We start from the raw sequence: 19151 nt of genomic DNA on the forward strand, positions 1-19151 counted from the left end.
TCAGAGCACTATAGATCTTAATAATGAAGCCCTAAGCTTTCAGATAACAACATCACAGCACTATGTCTGGAATTGATCCTTCATGAAAATTTAAAAAAAATAAAAACTACATATTTAAATACTTTAGTGCAGATGCATAGTCCAATAATGATTTAGTAGAGTAGAATAGAACTAGAATAGAATTAACCAGGTTGGAAAAGACCTTTGAGATCATCGAGTCCAACCTATCATCCAACACTATCTAATCAACTAAACCATGGCACCAAGCTCCCCATCCAGTCTCTTCCTAAACACCTCCACTGATGGTGACTCCACCACCCATTGGGCAGCCCATTCCAATGTCCAATAACTATTTCTGTGAAGAACTTCTTCCTAACATTCAGCCTAAACCTCCCCTGGCACAGCACTCTTGTTCTGGTGCTGGCCACCTGGGAGAAGAGACCAACCCCCACCCGGCTACAAACTCCCTTCAGGTAGTTGTAGACAGCAATAAGATTTCCACTAAGCCTCCTCTTCTTCAGGCTAAACAACCCCAGCTCCTTCAGCCTCTCCTCATAGGGCTTGTACTCCAAACCCCTCACCAGCTTTTGCCCTTCTCTGGACACTTTCCAGCAAGTCAACATGTTTCCTAAACTGAGAGGCCCAGAACTGGACACAGGACTTAAGGTGTGGTCTAACCAGTGCAGTGTACAGGGGCAGAATGACCTCCCTGCTGCTGCTGGCCACACTGTTCCTGATACAGGCCAGGATGCCCATTGGCCTTCTTGGCCACCTGGGCACACTGCAGGCTCACGTTCAGCCTTCTATCAACCAGTACCCCCAGGTCTCTTTCTGCCTGGCTGCTTTCCAGCCACTCTGACCCCAGCCTGTAGCGCTGCATGGGGTTGCTGTGGCCAATGTGTAGAACCCGGCACTTGGATGTGTTCATTCTCATGCCGTTGGACTCCGCCTATATGGCCAGAAAATTAGTAATAGTGTAAGAAATGTTACTGTAAGTTATTTGTTTAATTTTACACATAAATAATATAAAAATTTATTTTTAAAAGAAAAAAAAAAAAAAGGAAATATTGCTTCTAGTTTGCACAGTACCACTCCAATAAAGCTCTTAGACTGGATACTTTGCTGTATCACCCAACCATCACTCAGCAGATTGCCATGCAAATTGAACTGCACCTCCCCTGTTGTCCTTTCCATCCCTTTCTCTTCTTCCTCCCCCTGACAGAAAATGGTATGAGATTTATAGTTTAAAAACACACCAGACAAAAACAGCTAGCATTGAACTGCCTTTGTTTCACAGGACAGCTGAAAGTTAATTCCTGAGAAACCCTGTCAATATCACCTCTCCTTTTTATTGTAAAGGTTTAAATATTGTTTTCTTTTAATACTGTTTATTTATGATCATTTGTTTCAGGGCAATGTATCATTTAAAGCTAATAATATGTAATACTGAGGCCCTCAAATTTTATGATTATGCTGGAGCTTTGCACTATTCACTGATGTGAAAAGGAAAGGGTACGAAGTGAAGTAGAAGATTGCATTTAGGGTTTGTTTTATTTAAAGATGAAGTTTCCCCTCATATGTTATGATATGCTGCAATAATTTTTCTGAAAAGGATGGACAGATTGACTTCCTCACCTTTGCTATAGGATATTTCCCAGATAGATTTTATGATTGTCTTCCCTTCCTGGGTCTCACACTGTTGATGATTCCTTCCTACTATGATTCAATACTTAGTTTATTAAGATTTTGCCAGTTACCTTTACCCTAAAAGTTGCTGTTGTAAAGCTGAAACCCCTTTTGAATAATTATGAAATTACTTTTTAAAATCCTACAAGTAGTTAATTATATTCCCAAAGAGCTGGGGTAATAACAAGAATACTCTGAATTGTAATAAAAATGTAAGAAGATTTTTAGAAGGATATAAATCAGTCCTTAACTGCAGTCTGTTTTGGATTATCAAAGGCAATAGGGAGGGGGAGAAGTGGAGCAGGAATGAGATAACTCACATGAAGCAGTAACAGAGGAAATATAAACCATATGTATCTAGGCTGTGAAAACACACCAACATATTCACCTTCAAAAACCTTGTGAATACATTTCCATGGAGAGCAGAAATAACACTAACCAGTAGCTGGTCACTTGGGGCCCAGCACATGTGGCTTTAGCCCCCCCATGACTGAGCTCAAGGCAGGGCATTTCCCCCACACCACCATAGTTTCATAGTTTCATAGTTTCACTCAGGGTTGGAAGGGACCACAAGGATCATCTAGTTCCAACCCCCCTGCCATGGGCAGGGACACCCCACACTAGATCAGGCTGGACAGAGCCTCAGCCAGCCTGCTCTTAAACACCCCCAGGGATGGGGCCTCGACCACCCCCCTGGACAACACATTGCAGGGTTTCACCACTCTCACGGTGAAGAACCTCCTCCTCCAGGTTAAAGTGGAAACTGATCAGGGGTGACCAAGGGTGACAGTACCAGGAGTGCCTGGCAGGTAAGCTCCAGGCAGGCTACCCACACCTAGGTGTAGGTACAGCACGGAATGATGTTTTCCATGTGTGGTACTCAGCAGCTCTGATGGAAGCAGACACTCTGTGGTGGGCAGGGGCTTTCCCATGCAGTATCCACCACTGCACTGTGGGTGGGAGCCGTGTGCAGAATTTTCCCCCTTGCACCAAGAGAGGGGATGAGACCTCACCTTATGCAGGAAACTGAACAGGTCAAGTCTGTGTGAAAACACAGTTCCTGCACAGCAGCTCGCACCAGTTATTAAGACATTATACACATCTTAGCATTTAGCATGTGGAGGTACCAAGCCAATGGCTGAGGTTCTTGCTGCTGCTAAAGGCTATTATCTTGTAGTTTGTGGCAGCTGGGTGCTCTTTAAGAACGGAAAATAAAGCTAAGATTACTGGTGACATGAATTTGTGCAGGAATTCCCATGCTCCTGCTCTGCTTGTCTAACATTTAAAACACAGCTATAGCATAAAAGAGTACTCTGGGTGCTAATGCTTACCCTCCACTTTCTAGGAACCCCACTACAACTGTTGCCACGTTATACAAATCATGTTTTTTCTTCCTGGGCCTGTGACTTTCATGCAAAAAAAGCTTCTTTTATCTCTATTTGGAAATAAAGAACACTAACAAAGTGCTCTGATTAAAGTGATTCATTCATCGGCAGGATGATTTTTGCATGTTGCTACTTTGTATGTGAGAACTATTGCACACAGGGAGACTGTGAATAGATTTAGTGTTTACATAGTACCAAAGTATAAGGTTGCTCCTTGTCACCAAAACAGCACTGAACCCTCATGATACATTAACATGTGCGTGGTAGCTGATGACACATCATTGCTGCCTACATTAGCACAGCAAAGATGCTTTGTTCTCTGATGTCATGAGTTTCAAATCCCAGCTGGGGATTTACTGACTAAGCCACAGTGAGCTGCTGTGAGTTCCCTCCTAAAAGGAGAAGAACAAAATAGAAAGTCTTTCTCCTTTCCATTTCTCTTCAGAAGAAGTGCTAAGCACTGGGAATTATTTCCCTGTTGGTATCAAAATATTACTATTTTCCTGCTGTAAGGAGCTACATACACCCATCAGTGGAGAAAAAGCTCATTAGGCACCCCAGGACAAGGCACAACGATTCCTCTGAGCTCAGATATATGCCACAGATAAAATCTTCACCCAAATAAAATTAGAAACTGCAACTCCATCCTACCATGGGTTGGAGCTGGTAATTGCACAGTATTTCTCTATACCAGGCTGCTTGCTCCCCTGCACAGACTGAGGATTCTAGTCCTTCAGCTCTTCTCTTGTGTTTCTGCAAATTCTCATCTTTTAGTAACCCCACAGCATACATTGCAGATGGAAGACATTAGAACATACAAGCCTTGTATAGCCACTCACAAAGGAAGCTACTTTTTTCTGCCTTCTTCACTGTGAGACATGGGTAGTGCAAGTGTATCACCAGACCCAAGGCTAGTGAAACTCTGCAGGAGGTTCTTCATGCTGAGAACTAAAACAGGACAGGACAGAAGCCTGGCTTCTTGCTGTTATCGGTGGTCATGACCTTTCTGAGGGGTGATCCCAAAGGACTACACAATGGTTGAATTAGACTCACAGAATTCCTAGAATGTGGAGAGTCTTAATTCGTTGTTAAAGAAGTGGAAATTCAGTCAGAGAAAAGTTGTGACTTGTACACAGTCACACAGAAAACAGTGAAGAAGAGGGAAAAATCAGTGTCTTAAATTCTTTGTCTTTTTCTCCTCCTTACTCACTGCATGATCTTCCCCTATGAAGAGAGACTGAGATCCCGGGGGCTGTTTAGTCTTGAGAAGAGAAGACTGAGCGGGGATCTCATCAATGTGTATAAATATCTGAGGGGTGGGTGTCAAGTGGAGGAAGCCAATCTCTTTTCAGTGGTGCACAGTAATAGGACAAGGAACAACAGGTTCAAGCTTGAACATAGAAGATTTCACCTCAACTTGAGAAGCTCTTTACAGTGAGGGTGAGGGAGCACTGGAACAGGCTGCCCAGAGAGGTTGTGGAGTCTCCTCTGGAGACTTTCAAAACCCTCCTGGATGCATTCCTGTGCAGCCTACCCCAAGTGATCCTGCTTTGGTAGGGGGGTTGGACTCGATGAAATCTTGAGGTCCCTTCCAACCTCTGATGTGCTGTGGTAATGTGGTACTGTGGTACTGTGATCTTGGGTATTTCCTATATACCATCTCATCCCAGAGAAGTACTTTTAAATATCTCTCATATGTGGCCAGCACATGGAGATGCTTTGAAAGAAAAGATAACAATTTCTCATTGCTTTTGTCAAAAAGCATGAGCTAAAGTCATGTGGCACTTGAGTAAGACAGGGTTTGCAAAAGTCTGATTTCCAAGAGGGACAGCAAGAGAATGAGCCCCAGCCTGGTTTTTCCTACAGCAGCAGCATCCAACTGTCAGAACTGCTTCATAAAAACAGTATAATGAAGAGGAAAGTGAGTGCTTGGGGAAGAAAACACAGCATGAAAAGATTCAAAATTGCATGAATCCCATGTGTGTCACATCTGACAGTCAAGAAGATAATTCTCCATTCTGACCTGCAAGAATGGACAGGTGTGAAAAAGACTCCACAGCTAAAGGAGGGTATGAAACAAGACCGGGCACTGAAATGGAGAGGAATCAGAGAAAACTGGGTGAAGATAAGAACAGTGTGAGAGAAGTAAGGAATAATGATGAGCAAGAATGGAGGATTTTAATTGGTCTAGTGAGTTGCAGTTTTACTCAAAGGTCAGTGAGGACAAGTAAAAATCAAGATTGAAAAAATTTCACGCTCCTAACTCTAAAAACCCAACTTTTTCTTTTTTTTTCTTTTTTTTTTTCTTTTTCCTTTTCTTTTTCTTTTTCTTTTTCTTTTTCTTTTTCTTTTTCTTTTTCTTTTTCTTTTTCTTCTTTTTCTTTTTCTTTTTCTTTTTCTTTTTCTTTTTCTTTTTATTTTTATTTTTCTTTTTCTTTTTCTTTTTTTCTTTTTTTTTCTTTTTTCTTTTTCTTTTTCTTTTTTTCCTTTTTCTTTTTTCTTTTTTCTTTTATTTTCTTTTTCTTTTTCTTCTTTTCATTTTTCTTTTTTTTCTTCCTTTCATTTTTTCTTGTTCTTTTTACTTTTTTTTACTTTTTTTCTCTTTTCTTCTTCTTTTCCTTTTTTCTTTTTCTTTTTCTTTTCCTTTTTTTTCTTTTTCTTTTTCTTTTTCTTTTTCTTTTTCTTTTTCTTTTTCTTTTTCTTTTTCTTTTTCTCTTTTATCTCTTTTTTCAACTTTTTATTTTTCTTTTTATTTTTCTTTTTTCTTTTTTCTTTTTTCTTTTTTCTTTTTTCTTTTTTCTTTTTTCTTTTTTCTTTTTTCTTTTTTCTTTTTTCTTTTTTCTTTTCATTTTTCTTGTTCTTTTTCCCTTTTTTTCTTTTTTTTTCTTTTTCTTCTTTTCCTTTTTTCCTTTTTTCTTTTTCTTTTTTCTTTTTCTTTTTCTTTTTCTTTTTCTTTTTCTTTTTATTTTTATTTTTATTTTTATTTTTATTTTTATTTTTATTTTTATTTTTATTTTTATTTTTTCTTTTCATCTTTTTCTTTTTATTTTCTTTTTTTCCTTCCTCTTTTTCTTTCTCTTTTTCTTTCTCCTTTTCTTTTTCTTTCTTCTTTTTTTTGGGGGGCAGAGGGGGAGTGAGGGGCATTGCAAGGAGAAAGAAATCTTTTGCCGTGCAGAGATTGCAGCACATCTGATGAGGGGGTTATGAAAGTTCAAACACATCCAAAATCTACCAGCTTCTTAACTACCCATTTTGGAGTTCAGTGCTCATAAGGCTAGATGTACAGGCAGGGGTGTTTCAGGAAAAGTAACTAATGATTGTGTTTAAAATAGCACTGACCCTTCCTATCTTACTGGCATTGAGTACAGGGACCGGCACACCCACTCAGGCCTGCTTTGTGCTGCAAATATTTCACTGGTCTGACTATTTTGATTAGACATGTGATTTCTTTTTTAGCTGGTATTATTGTAGCAGTAAAAGCCTTCAGGTAGAGGCCACTCTACAGCCTTATAAATATAGCCATGTTTGTGGTCATTCAACATCCCTTTCAATTATCATGTGGAATTAGGCAAAGCAATATAAAATAATGTCCTTCTAAACTACACCTGGGCAGAGGTTGCTGTATTATTTTAAGTACACCAAGTGGCAGTTAGCTATTCTGCATTTGTCACTTTGTCTCATTGGAAACTGGTGTCTCACATTCACTAAAGCTAGGCTGCTTCACAGTAGCTGAGGATACAAACTCTATCTGGCCAAACTGCTCCATCAAAGTCCAAAGCAGAATGTAATATTGCTTGTTAAGTCAATTCAAACCTGAACATTCCATTTAGCTGTCTTCTCCCTCTGGTAACTGTGGATCATCTCTAGATTAGCCCTTTGTGACAAAATAAGTCAAAACTAATGATGTCATTGAATTCAATTAAGTTACAACATCAATAAATAAAGGCTGACCAGTCTTTATTAATGTAGTCATTGCTGCCTTAAAATAGGCAAAATAGCAAAGACCTGTTGAACATTGCACAAACCTTGCATGGCTCCTTACAGACGCACTCCAGGCTAAGGTGTTCCTAGTCAGACAACTCAGTTGCAGGGGGAACACATCAGTTTGAGGGATCTTTAAGGCAGGAGCAAAGTGTTGGCAGCTTAAGGACAGAGGCTTAGACTGTGCAGTTCCTGCCTCAGAAGGAGAAGGATAGGAAGATAGGAGACTTGCTGATGCTGGTGCTGCTGCTGGTGGTGGCATGGGAGTCAGAGATGGTTTCTCTTCTGGGAGGCTCTGGTCTTTCTGGGCTATCTTTCCCCTCATTCTTCAAAAAGTAACCTCTTATCCCAAACACCATTGTATGGCAGAGCTTGAGCTATTTAATGTCTCCAGTTCTTCATAGCTGAGGAGCAGCACTGGTGGCAGGCACCATGGCATTCTCAGCAGCAGACATAAAGCACATTCAAGAAAGCTATAGAAGGAGGCTGCAATGTGAGAAGGAGGCTATCCTAGAGCAAAGGGATTGAGTCTCTCTCACACTACCATCTGCTTGGAGACAGAAAGAGTATGACAACACTTGAAGTGCAGTGGCAGCAGGGATCAGGGCTCTCTTCTGGTTTATTATTTTATAAGCCACTGTGTGGGGGCTGTGGAGCTGGCCTTATCCTGATTCACAGTAGTTCAGGGGGGGATTTGAATTGCACTGTCCTGTGTGCTATCCTCCTGTGGCATCATGCAGAGTGGGAAAAGAATGTTCTCCTTCCCTCTGCCCTCTGCAATTGGAAATATTTCTCCTAGTGAAGGAAATATCTGAATGAGCTTGGTTACTAAACTCAGCAATAAGGATGTGCTTACACATTGAAATCAGCTATGTTGTTCGGGTTTAAAAATAGAAGAGGGAGAATCAGTCCCAACTTGAAGTGGATCTTAAAAAATGTATTTATGGCCCTTCTCTGCTCCACAAATTGTGCTGCAAGCTCAGCAACACCAATTACCCACTGCATTTATGAACAGCCAACAAGAGCTCTCCTAACTCCTGCCAGTACAGGCCTTCAGAGTTTTTCCCCTCGTCAGATCTTACACCCTGCAGAAGAGACATCAAACCAGGAGCAGGGATTCAGCAACAGTCAACATTTGATCCTGCATATAGTGCTATCCTGCCCTGAGCACCTGTGGACAAGGCTTTTGCTAAGGAGCCACAAGCAGCGCTCTACGCACACTCTGCGCATATTGTGTGGGGAGAACACATGGAGGGGAGGGAAGGGGGGGTATGCAGAGCTGGTTTCTGCCCAACTGTGCAGATGAATGCTGAGAGGGTCCTTGTTTTATGTGTTTCCTGCTCTGTCCTAATGGCTTGGCAGGGAAAAAGCACCAGGGCTTGAATGAAAGATTATGTTTGCATCTCTTTAATCTATTCTGAACTAGATTCTCCTCATAATCTGCAGCTAGCACTACATGTAATTAAAGGGTTTATTTTTGTGTTACAAAATCTCTCCATAATTATAGATTGTTTGTGAAGTGCAGCATTTCTTTGTGTGCATTTGAAGAAGTGAGAGACCTACCATTTTCTCCATTTCCTACTATATCACCTGCATTTTCCTTCCTGACTACATGCAATTAACTTCCTCTTCTCTACCACACAACCAGCTTTGTTGAGATGCCTTTTGTTTAATAAAAAAACCCCAGAGATAAAATTGCTTGTGAAGTACCCTCATAGACATCAAACAAGATGTCTGACAGGACATTATTTTTGCTTCATCAGGTTTTTCAACTGGAAGTCTGGGATACATTGAAACAAAAAGTAATTAGTTGAAATTTAGATCAGAGCTGGGCAGAACTTCCCAAAGATTTGCTATTTTGTTGTTAAACAGTTGCACAACTTTTAATTAGAACTCCTTTATATCACTATGGATGGAGAGAGAGCCAGAGAGGGTGACAGGAGGGTCCTGAAGGTTTTTTCCCCCAATCTTTCAGTCTTTTCTTCTCTAAAGGATGCTGGCAGCAGGATGATTTTGTACCACCAAACAGAGAAATTGGAGCTGTGGAAAAAAAATTTAAAAGGGGGAAAAAAAGAACACCTACATAATTTAGAACTGAAAGGACTATCACACACAAATGTCAATAATTATCTTGGTAGAATAGAATAGAATAGAATAGAATAGAATAGAATAGAATAGAATAGAATAGAATAGAATAGAATAGAATAGAATAGAATATCACAGTATCACAGTATCACTTAGGTTGGAAAGGACCTCGAGGATCATCGAGTCCAACCTGACACTGCAGACCCCATGACTAGACCATGGCACCAAGTGCCACGTCCAATCTCCCCTTGAACGCCTCCAGGGTCGATGACTCCACCACCTCCCTGGGCAACCCATTCCAATGCCGAATGACTCGCTCGGTGAAGAACTTCCTCCTCACCTCGAGTCTGAACCTCCCCTGGCGCAGCTTGAGACTGTGTCCCCTTGTTCTGGTGCTGGTTGCCTGGGAGAAGAGGCCAACTCCCTCCTGGCTACAACCACCCTTCAGGTAGTTGTAGAGGGCAATAAGGTCACCCCTGAGCCTCCTCTTCTCCAGGCTAAACAATCCCAGCTCCCTCAGCCTCTCCTCATAGGGCTTGTGTTCAAGGCCTCTCACCAGCCTTGTTGCCCTTCTCTGGACACGCTCAAGTGTCTCAATGTCCTTCTTAAACTGAGGAGCCCAGAACTGGACACAGTACTCAAGGTGCGGCCTAACCAGAGCAGAGTACAGGGGCACTATGACCTCCCTGCTCCTGCTGGCCACACTATTCCTAATGCAGGCCAGAATGCTATTGGCCCTCCTGGCCACCTGAGCACACTGCTGGCTCATATTCAGGTGGCTGTCGATCAGCAGAATAGAATAGAATAGAATAGAATAGAATAGAATAGAATAGAATAGAATAGAATAGAATAGAATAGAATAGAATTAACCAGGTTGGAAGAGAACTTGGAGATCATAATGTCCAACCCGTCATCCAACTCCATCTAATCAACTAAACCATGGCACCGAGCACCCCATCCAGTCTCTTCCTAAACACCCCCAGTGATGGTGACTGCACCATCTCCCAAGGTAGCCCATTTCAATGGGCAACCACTCTCTCTATGAAGAATTTCTTCCTAACATCATTTGCTAACAATAAGCAAACCCAACGTCTTAAATTACAAAGAAAACCAAAATAGACAAAGATATGAATGTGTATATCTTCTGATCTTTATAGGCATCAGTCCTGGTTTATTACACTGTCTTATATGTGCTTACTTTCCTTTTAGACTTGAAAATGAGCTACAAAGTTATGGAGCAGGGAGGTCATTCTGCCCCCGCACACTGCACTGGTTAGGCCACACTTTGAGTACTATGTCCAGTTCTGGGAAAGATGTTGACTTGCTGGAACGTGTCCAGAGAAGTGCAACAAAGCTGGTGGGGGGTTTGGAACACAAGCCCTATGAAGAGGGGCTGAGGGAGCTGGGGTTGATTAGCCTGGAGAGGAGGAGGCTCAAGGGAGACCTTATTGCTCTCTACAACTACCTGAAGGGAGGTTGTGGACAGGTGGGGGCTGGACTCTTCTTCCAGGCAACCAGCACCAGAACAAGAGGACACAGTCTCAAGCTGCTCCAGGGGAGGTTCAGACTGAATGTTAGGAAGAAATTCTTCACAGAGAGAGAGTGATTGCCCAGTGGAATGTGCTACCCAGGGAGGTGGTTGAGTCACCGACTTTGGAGGTGTTTGGGAGCAGACTTGATAGGGTGCTTGGTTGCATGGTTTAGTTTATTAGATGTTGTTGGATGATGGGTTGGATGTGATGATCATGAAGGTCTCTTCCAACCTGGTTTAGTCTCCTAGTCTCTCCTCTCCTCTCCTCTCCTCTCCTCTCCTCTCCTCTCCTCGAGTCTCCTCGAGTCTCCTCGAGTCTCCTCTCCTCTCCTCTCCTCGAGTCTCCTCTCCTCGAGTCTCCTCTCCTCTCCTCTCCTCGAGTCTCCTCTCCTCGAGTCTCCTCTCCTCTCCTCGAGTCTCCTCTCCTCGAGTCTCCTCTCCTCGAGTCTCCTCTCCTCGAGTCTCCTCTCCTCTCCTCGAGTCTCCTCTCCTCGAGTCTCCTCTCCTCGAGTCTCCTCTCCTCTCTTTTCTCTTCTGATGGAGTTGGCTGCTCTTCTGCCCATCACTGATTTTTTGCTGCTATCAGGTCTGACAGATTTTATGCCCACATTAAATTGACTTTTTTATTTTAATTTAAAAACATTCCTCTTCCTTCAGACTGTGACTTCTCAGATCTTGACTGACAAATAATTAGTGGGAAGCATGCAAAGTCGTCATATCTCAGAACAGAGTTTGTTTGCAAAACCCTTTTTAAAAGAGCAGTTTAAATTGGACCTTGTGAAGTGTTTTTTCTTATCAAGGTATGCAGTCAGACAACTTAGAAGTAACATGCCTTTGTGTTACCTGTTGTAATTATTATTTATTAGTATTGCAGCCATAATATGGTCCCTGGAGGCATCCTGTACTTGCAACAGGTTAATAACTTGAAACTTTTTGGACACAAAATTATATAATTACCTAATTAGTTGGAAAGGAATGCAAGTATTTAATATTTCTCTTTGATACCAACAACAGAAATGTCCCCCATTTCAGGCAGTTTTCTGCAGAGAGAGAGAGGCAGTGGTAAAGGAGGCTCTGTAAGGTCACCTATTTCTCCAAGTATCCTCTTCACAGAAAGCCTGAAGAGAGCAGAGAAACTCATTGCTGGTTCAAGGACCCTTGGGTTTGGGAACATTCCTCTGCTGCTCCTGATGCACAGACATACTTTAGCTGCAGTGAACGTCATTGAAGTCAGCTGGGACTCCAGTTAATGGTTATAAAGCAACTACTGCCTCTGCTCGTGTCATTTCTGTGACGCAGATGTAAGATCAACCCAGGAGAGTTTTCCCAGGCCCTCTTGGTTTCATGAACATAACATGATTAACTATGAAAATGTTGGCTGCTCTTCTGTCAGAGTTCTCTAATCTTCAGGCTTTTTGAAGCTTTCTGTCCACAGGCTTTAAGAAGGTTCAATAAATTACTCAGTTATTGGCAAAATAACTGAACCTATAGATGTGCTGGGGTCAGAGTGGCTGGAAAGCTAACAGACAGAAAGGGACCTGGGAGGACTGGTTGACAGTAGGCTGAACATGAGCCAGCAGTGTGCCCAAGTGGCCAAGAAGGCCAATGGCATCCTGCCCAGTATCAGGAATAGTGTGGCCAGCAGGAGCAGGGAGGTCATTCTGCCCATGTACTCAGCACTGGTTAGGCTACACCTTGAGTACTGTGTCCAATTCTGGGCTCCTCAGTTTAGGAAAGATGTTGAGTTGCTCGAATGTGTCCAGAGAAGGGCAACAAAGCTGGTGAGGGGTTTGGAGCACAAGCCCTATGAGGAGCAGTTGAGGGAGCTGGGGTTGATTAGCCTGGAGATGAGGAGGCTCAGGGCAGACCTTACTGCTGTCTACAACTACCTGAAGCCAAGTGGGGGCTGGTCTCTTCTCCCAGAAAAGCAGCACCAGAACAGGAGGACACAGTCTCAAGCTGCACCAGTGGAGATTTAGGCTGGATGTTAGGCAGAAATTCTTCACAGAAAGAGTGATTGGCCATTGGACTGGACTGCCCAGGGAACTGGTGGAATGACCATCACTGGAAGTGTTTAAAAAAAGACTGAATGATGCACTTAGTGCCATGGTTTAGTTGATTAGATGGTATCGGGTGATAGGTTGGACTTGATGATCTTGAAGGTCTTTTCCAACCTGGTTAATTCTGTAAGTTCTGTAAGTTCTATAATGCAAGAGTACACTTGTGCTGCACACAGAGCTCATTTTGTGTAATGTTCTTACATTGTGGGTCAAAAAATGTGTAGAAAGCAAGAAAAATTTCCTAAATACTAGCTAGAAACATTGCATATTAACTCATTAATAAGATGATTATGAAGTTTAATCTATCAGATGGGATAGGAAAGGCCCGTGTAGGTGAATACATTTTGCCCTTTATCTTGTTATTTCACTTCTTATTTTGTCTTATGAATGCTCTTTTAGGATGATCTGAATCAATATTTGCCTGAATGAAAAGCAGATGGGTAAAATTGCCATCTTAGAAAAAGGTATTTACTTTAGTCACTTTGCAAGGAACAGGATATCAGACAATCAAGCTGTTCAGTCCTACTTACTAGATAAGAGCCTATTTTCCATAGGAAAGCTTGTTTTACCAGCTCAGCTACACGTCTGCTGCCTTCTTTTTACATTATCTCTATCTGGCTGAATTGGCTATTGAAGGGAACGTGGCCAAATAAATCAGAAACCATGAACAGGCCAACACTCACATGTAAAATTAACTTGCTTTGGCCAGCTGAGCATGTTTATCCAGTTAGGGAGCAGGAAAAGCACCATGTTTTACCTAGCCAAGCAAGAATAAAGTACATGGCTCACATGCAAAGGATGTGCAATGAAACTATTCATTACTATTTTAGCAGCATCTGGAGACATCAGTCAGGACTGAGATCATGATGAGATGTAAAAACACTGAGCAAAAGACACTTTTGACTCTGATGAGCTAACATCCTAATTAGACAAGGGAGGCAAATCAAGATACAAGGCTACACAGAAAACAAATCGTGAGTGCAAGACAGTAGTTATATTTCACTCCCAGGGACTGCAGACCTGGGTGAGGAAATGTAAGTGCAGACCTTTCTCCCAGGATCCCACAGCTAAATGTAAAGCTGCAGAGGGCTCTGCTCCTGAATCTTCAGTTTATGCTGTTCAGTTTATAAGAGTTTATGATGTTCTTCTTCTGGAGAGTATTGTTCTTTTAAAAACTCCACTGTGTGAACCATGTGTGCACAAGCAAGCAGCGTATGCACTCTCCTACTTCATTTTTTATTTTATCAGGGCTGCCACCAGAAAAAAATTATTAAAGCTGCCTGTAGAGCTTAGTCCAAATGTAGTATGAGTTCAAAATTATAGAAAGAGGTCTGAAAAACCACATGACTGCCAGAAGTGCCTGTCACAAACCCTCCTCCACTACCCCCCACCCCCCAAAAAACACCAACCCACAACAGTATCTATGTCCATCAAATACTAGATTAAATCAGATGGTAACTGAATACATGATCCAAATACAGCACATTCAATTGCCAGCTTAAATCTTATATGCCCATAGACTTCCCATCACATAAGCAGAGGAAACTGTCTCTTGGCAGGGCACATAACAGTTTCTGCAGAATTCAAGTCTTGTTTTGCTAGTGCTTAGGTCACACATTATGCTCTGGTTTAGATAACTTACCCATGAAACATCAACGTGAGCACTCACAATGAAGAAAAACATTGCTTCAGTTTGAGGTACACAACAAATGACTGCCACCAAGGAAGGACAAAGAGGACAGCAGGTTCATTTGGTTACTCATCAAGATGTTAGCATAATTATACATTGGGATATTGCTGTGTTATTATGTCTTTATTAAACTGAGTTTGGTGTTGTGCTGTTGGATTTGACCCAAATTTGCGGGTATAACAATAGGATCAAATCACAACATTAAATTATGGAAATATAAATAAGTTTATTGTGTTGTTATTGCTCCTCTTACCACATTAGGAGTTTACTATCCTTTGCCTGTTTTCCTTGCTTCCTAAACTGCATAGCTCTTTCTCAAAGCCGTCTTCTACAGTGTTTAAACCAAGGTCTTTAAGCCACAATAACACTCATCTCCTCTGTGAGGCTCTACATTTAATAGGTGAAGGTTCTCAGAAATCTGACTTCTGTGTTTTTTAAGGACGTGACAAATTGCTACAGACAAAAATGCTGTGATAGCGCTAGACGCGTGGCTGAGGCTCGCGGGGTTTTCATGGCAGTGTCACATGCTGCAGGGTTGTCTCTAAACAGAACTGCTTATACAGTAATGGCAACTGAGATGTGAAACCCAGATTAGATGACTTGTCTTTCTGATGGATTTTTCTTCTGGGAAAAGCATCTGAAGGCCTGATATGCAAAAAAAAGAAAAGAGATATCTGGATAAAAATTGAAATGAAATATTGATGGAGTGTTTTATCCCTCTGAATGGGAGAGTGGAAAGACTGGGAATCATGTTTTAAATCTTCATACTGAGAATGAATCAATTAAAGATCAGAGCAGAAACTAAGATCAGAATACCTGGATCAAATTCTGGTTAGAGAAGTTGCAAGTTAAAAAAAGAAATAATCTATTATGCAGGTATTAGAATGGTATTGCATAAAATATTGAAGTTATATTGTATATTTGTATACATAATGCCCAATTCTGCCTTCAGCTACAGTACTGCATAGCTGCCTAATGACTACTACAAAGTCTGGAATCATACCAGTACTATTCTCAGGAGTTAAGAATGAGCTGAGTAAACTACACTATATATATATATTTATATATATATATACTCACACACAGAGAGATAACCTTTTCTAGACATGTTTGTAGAAGTGTATTTCTTCTCTGTAATCATTATAGCACTGACTATAACGTTCATTTACAGCTATAAATTAACAATATCGATGCCTTCTATTTGCAACACACACATTTTCCTGTGGTTCAGAGATATGCCAGCAAGCAAACTTAGCCACATGCAACTTGCATTGCAATATATCTCTGCTACTGCATGTGTTTTTCTTTATCAATAAGAAAAGAATTTAAACACAGCTGTGCATATACCTACAGCATAAGCAGTCTCTGCCTCTTGTCAACTGAATTGCACAAAAGACATTTCTTGATTGTAAATATACAACTAAATAAAGTTTAATTTCTTTGACTCATTTCTTCCTCACATTTCTGCTTTTGTAGTTATTTTTACCCCTGAGAAATCTTTTGAGAAGCGTTTTTGAGTTTGGGTTTGGGCTTATTTTCTTTAATTTACAGTTATTTGTTTTCTTTAATTTACAGTTATTCAGAATACTCCACCTCTGTGTGTTCTCAAGCAGACAACCATTAAAAGAAAAATGCATGATTCAGCTGTTAAATATTTAGAGTACTATGAGGGAGCCCCATGCATCCCTCCTGGGAAAATGTCTGTTGTCAACCAAAAAAAAATTATATCAGGGAAGAGGAGCAGCTCCTTCAATACACTTTGTTACCTCAGATTATTGCTCCGGGCCAAGCAAACTCAAGCAACACAACTGAACTGCTTTGATGAAAGACAGATCTTCTCAAACTACCTCTTAAGAGCAGTCTTCTTAGCTCAAGAAGGCTTGAGCCCTCTATGATGCAACTTGAAAGGGGAGCTTGTGCATTGAGCTGGCCAGAATATGCTGACCTTTTTTGTGGCTATCTTGAACTAGGGTGACATCAAGACAACGCCTGCCTTATAGTCTCGGCTTGAAAGTGAGTATTGGCAGACTCACAGCCATGCTTTCTGAAGGAATGAACAAATGTGGGTGATGTCACTGATTAAAAGAGATCACCACCTAATAGCTGAGCCCTAGGAATTTCCAAACAGGCAAACAAGCCAGGATTCAACCCAGACATACTGCAGATCATGTGGCATGGATCATGTTCATGACTAGTCACCAAGATTTGGCCTGCAAGGACAAGCAATTCCTTTGGCTGATATGTGAAATTAAAAGCATCTAATGTACTAGCAGAATCATGGAAATGAAGGACTACTAAGGGGCTTAGGTTAACAGCTCAAATAGAAGGCAAGGACATTAATTTCCTTTCAATTCAAAAAGATTTTAACACAATCTCTTTTTTTGAATACTAAGAAAATTGATAATAGAGAATGTGGTAAGTATTTTACAAAAAGAAGGGGAATAAAAAAACAGGACAGAAAACCTTTGTAAAGACTTTTCTCCCTGCACCGCTATAACAGAGAAAAATGGTAGATGGTACGTGTCAGTGGCTGAGAACCGTGGTCCCCTTGTCTCTTGGGATCTGTCCACTCTATGCCACATGATGCCCACTGGTTATATGTCCATGGCACACGAGAGGAGAGTGCCCATGTGATCATGTGCACCTCTTCCATAAAGAACCAGTTTGCAGCAGGAATGTCTCTGCCATAGCTTGCAAAAGTCTTTAAAAGGGATATTGGCAGTTCTACCTTCTGCAGTTACTCTTGTGCTTCATATTCTTGGAATATTCTCAAGGCATGGGTGCATTGTATCACAGTATCACAGTATAATTTAGGTTGGAAAGGACCTCGAGGATCATTGAGTCCAACCTATCAATACAGACCCCATGACTAGACCATGGAACCAAGTGCCACATCCAATCTCCTCTTGAACACCTCCAGGGATGACGACTCAACCACCTCCCTGGGCAGTCCGTTCCAATGATGAACGACTCGCTTGGTGAAGAACTTTCTCCTCACCTCGAGTCTAAACCTCCCCTGGCACAGCCTGAGACTGTGTCCCCTTGTTCTGGTGCTGGTTGCCTGGGAGAAGAGACCAACCCCTTCCTGGACACAACCACCTTTCAGGTAGTTGTAGAGGGCAATGAGGTCACCCCTGAGCCTCCTCTTCTCCAGGCTAAACAGTTCCAGCTCCCTCAGCCTCTCCTCATAGAGCTTGTGTTCAAGGCCTCTCACCAGCCTTGTTGCCCTTCTCTGGACACGTTCAAGTGTCTCGATGTCCTTCTTAAACTGAGTGTCCCAGAAGCAGAGTGAAGCAGAGCTCATGCAGTTATTATTATTAATGGAATTAACCACTGCACTCTGGATAGCAGCAAAAACTGCGACCCAGATGTATGTTTTCTTACCAAACAAGGCTCTGATTTTGAGTGCTACAGTGAATGAGAGCAACAGGCAGCAAAACTGATTGAGTAGAAGCCAGTGAAAATGTGAAAAAATAATTAAGAAAAGTTGATGTTATGCAGTGACAGAGTTACAAGTTATGTGCACCTTTTACAGCATCCTTGGATTCCCTGTAATCTTAGATTTCAGAGTTAGGTAGAACGCCATTGTCACTAAGTTAAAGGGAGAAATTATGGAGGATACACCAGGGCAGTTAAACACTTTGGGACAAATAGGGGAGAGTGACAAGAAAAAAAAAACAGAGAGAAGGAAGAAACATAAAATTATGGAAGTGACATAATGGGAGAAGGAGTGACCATCAGTACATATGACCAAAAGAATATGTTGAGGGCAGTTTTTTTCACACTTGCAGGAGCATGAAATGACAATTACCATCACTGATGTAGGATCCTCATAGGCCCTGAATCAGAAACATTACCTATAGAATTATGTAGACCACTGCTGACCTGTAGGAAACAGTTTCTTACAGAATAGAATAGAATAGAATAGAATAGAATAGAATAGAATAGAATAGAATAGAATAGAATAGAATAGAATAGAAGAAAAGACCAGGTTGGAAAAGACCATTGAGTCCAACCTATCATCCAACATTATCTAATCAACTAAACCATGGCACCAAGCACCCCATCAAGCCTTTTCCTAAACACTTCCAGTGATGGTGACTCCACCACCTCCCCAGGCAGCCCATTCCAATGGCCAATCACTCTCTCTGTCAAGAATTTCTTCCTAACATCCAGCCTAAACCTCCCCTGGTGCAGGTTGAGACTGTGTCCTCTTGTTCTGGTGCTGGTTGCCTGGAAGAAGAGACCAACCCTCACCTGACTACAACCTTCCTTCAGGTAGTTGTAGACAGCAATAAGGTCTCCCCTGAGCCTCCTCTTCTCCAGGCTAAGCAACCCCAGCTCCCTCAGCCTCTCCTCATAGGACTTGTGCTCCAAACCCCCTCACCAGCTCTTGAATATTGCTGCCTGGGAACCATGGCAGGGTAATATTGTGCTGAATGAGGCTATGTCTAGAGATGATACTACTGATTATAAACTCTGTGAGGGAATGTGGCAGACCAAGCTAACCCTGAAACTCTGGTCTACAAGTGCCAGTGTAACTTCAGGTTCACACAGGGTGAGTAGAGGGCTGGGGAACAAGATTAAGAGATTGAATCTACAGAATTATTTATTATTCTCTGATGTTATAAACCAACATGTGAGAGCCAGCACATTCCCAACTGAAGTGCATTCATCACTATTGTTAGCAATGGTGATTAAAATAATTATTTGTGCTTCCAATAGGAGTGCAA

This window comes from Melanerpes formicivorus, unplaced genomic scaffold, assembly GCF_026170545.1.
Source record: "Melanerpes formicivorus ecotype bairdi unplaced genomic scaffold, bMelFor1.0.p_v2 SCAF_2, whole genome shotgun sequence".
Classification (NCBI taxonomy): domain Eukaryota; kingdom Metazoa; phylum Chordata; class Aves; order Piciformes; family Picidae; genus Melanerpes; species Melanerpes formicivorus.